A 3,092-nucleotide genomic window follows, 5' to 3' on the forward strand; every position below is an offset into this window, starting at 1 on the left:
GCTTCATAAGAAATATTAAAAGAAGTCCCTCAGAGGTTTAAAGGAAGTGACACCAGATGGAAACTAGAATGCAGAGGAAGAAATAAAGAGCACCAGAAACAGTAAATATACGAGTTAATATAAAAGACTCTATAAATACATTTTTCTCTCTTAACTTCTTTAAAAGACATAATACTATATAAAGCGATAATTATGACACTGAATCATTAGGTTTTATAACATATACAGATATAACATATATGACAAAAATAGCAGGAAGGAGGGAGAGGGAACAGAGCTATACTGGAGAAGTGTTTTTCTATTTTACCAGAATTAGGTTAATATTAATTTGAAGTAGCCTGTGATGAGTTGAGACACATACTGTGATCCCTAGAGACAAAATTAAGAAGAATTTTTGAAAAAAATCAGCAGAGGAATTAAAATAAAATAGTACACTAAAAATACTCAACACAAAAGAAGTCAGTGCACGTTGGAAGGCCGAGGTGAATGCAAAGTCTGAGCCCGCAGGTTCAAGACCAGCCTGGGCAACTGGTGAGACCTCATCTCTACAATAAATCAAAAAATTAGCCGGGCGTGGTAGCACACACCCGTAGTTCCAGCTACTTGGAAGGCTGAGGCAGAAGGATCGCCGGAGCCCAGCAGGTCGAGGCTGTGGTGGCCGGGAGCGGCCACTGCACTCCAGTCTAAGCGACAGAGTGAGACTCCAACTCAAAACAAAAAAACGACAGAGTGAGACTCCAACAAAAAAACCCCAAAAAACAGAGACAAAAGTCTTAAAAAGTATTAGCAAACCAAATTCAGCAACACATAAAAGCATTATACACTATGGCCAAGCAGAAGAACGCAAAGTTGAATTGATGACTGTAATACACCATATTAAGAGAACGAGGGACAACCTCCCCATGACAACCACACTAGATGCAGAAGTAGTATCTGAGAAAACCCAACACCCATTCATCACGAAGCTTCTCAAAACTGGGAACAGAAGACTTTCTCAATTTGGTAAAGGCATCAATGAAAACGCCCAATGTTTAGCTACAAAAACATTTAGAGAAAATCACTTTGTGCTCAAAGTTTAAAAGAAAAAAGAAAAGAAAAACTTCCTGCTGGGTACAAGACATGGAACAAAGTTACAGCAGAAAAATATGAAACATTTCATAAATCGGGAATGTAACGGAAGTAGGTGAATTAAAAATTATGTTTCAAGGTAAAAGAAAACCCAGTTAAAATGACATCTAATGGTGAAAGGCTGAATACATTCCTCTGAGAAAAAATGTTTACTCTTGCTGCTTCTATTCAGAACTGTAGAAGTTCAGTACAGTACATCTTTCACTCTTGATTTCTACAATGAAAATTACAAAATATAGCTGAGAAAAATTAAATACCTAGGCTGGGCATGGTGGCTCATGCCTGTTATCCCAGCACTTTGGGTGGACGAGGCAGGAGGGTGGCTTGAGCTCAGGAGATTTGTTTACTGATTTATTCTTTTTCTGAGTTGGAGTCTCACTCTGTTGCTCAGGCTGGAGTGCAGTGGCATGCTCACGGCCACTGCAGCCTCCACCTGCTGGGCTCAGGTGATCTTTCCGCCTCAGTCTTCCAAGTAGCTGGAACTACAGGTGCATGATTCCATGCCCAGGTAATTTTTTTTTTTTTTGAGTTGGAGTCTCACTCTGTCGCCCAGACTGGAGTGCAGTGGCCACTCCTGGCCACCGCAGCCTCGACCTGCTGGGCTCCGGGGATCCTTCTGCCTCAGCCTTCCAAGTAGCTGGAACTACAGGCATGCGCTACCACGCCCGGCTAATTTTTTTTTAATTTTATTGTAGAGATGAGGTCTTGCCAAGTTGTCCAGGAGGGTCTCAAAACCACGGGCTCAGGCAATCCACTCACCTCAGCCTCCCAAAGGCGTGGGATTACGGGCTGAGCCCCCGAGCCCGAGCCCGGCTTCAGGTAATTTTTGATTTGTTGTAGAGACAAAGTCTCGCCAAGTGGCCCAGGCTGGTCTCAAACTCCTGAGCTCAGGCAATCCTTTCACGTTCATCTCTCAAAGTGCTGGGATTACAGGCGTGAGCCACTGCGCCCAGCAAAATTTTAAAACGGAAGATAAAGTCACAGTAATCAAGACAGTTTGGTACTGGCTCAAGGATAGGCAAAAGGTCAATAGAATAGACCCGAGAGTCGGGAAAGAAACTCTTCTATTTATGGTCAAGTGGTTTTCAAAACAAGTATCAAGATAATTCAACAGTGAAAGGATAGTTTTTCTAACAAATAGTGCTCAATCACATAACACAACACAAAAAACAAAAACAAAACTGAAGACTCTCACCTTATACTGTATATAAAATATTAACTCAAAATAGTTCATAGATCTAAATGTGAGCACTAAGGCTATAAAATAAAACTTCCAGCAGGAAACACAAGAGAAAAATCTCTGAAATCTTGGGTTAGGGTAAAGAGTTCTTAGATATGACACTAAAAGCATAATTCATAAGAGAAAAAAATTGATAAACTGAATTTCATTAAAATAAAAATTTTTGTGGTTTAAAAGGCACTGTTTTTAAAATGGAAATACAAGTCAGTCAGGGAAGAAATATTTGGAAATTATATCTGTAATAAAGGACTTGTATTCCAAACATATAGTCAACTCTTAAACTCAGTAATAACAAGAAACAAGCCTGCGTGAGGTAATCTCAGCACTTTGGGAGGCTGAGGCAAGAGGACTGCCTAAGCTCAGGGGTTTGAGACCAGCTCGGGCAACTTGATGAGACCTCGTTTCTACAATATCAAAAAATAAGCTGGGCGTGGAAGCATGCACCTGTAGTTCCAGCTACTAGGAAGGCTGAGATGGAAGGATCACCTGAGCCCAGCAGGCCGAGGCTGTGGTGGCCGTGAGCATGTCACTGCACTCCAGCCTGGGCAACAAAGTGAGACTCTAACTAAAAAAAAAAAAAAAGACAAAAACAGTTTAATTACACAGCGGGTAAAAGATGTGGATATTTCACCAAGGAAAATATAAAAATCGGCACTAAGCACATGCAAAGTTGCTCAATATCACCAGCCTTTAGGAAACCACCCACCAGACAGGCTAGAATCAA

The sequence above is a fragment of the Carlito syrichta genome, unplaced genomic scaffold (genome assembly GCF_000164805.1).
Source record: "Carlito syrichta isolate Samal-C Ts95f unplaced genomic scaffold, Tarsius_syrichta-2.0.1 Scaffold303249, whole genome shotgun sequence".
NCBI lineage: Eukaryota > Metazoa > Chordata > Mammalia > Primates > Tarsiidae > Carlito > Carlito syrichta.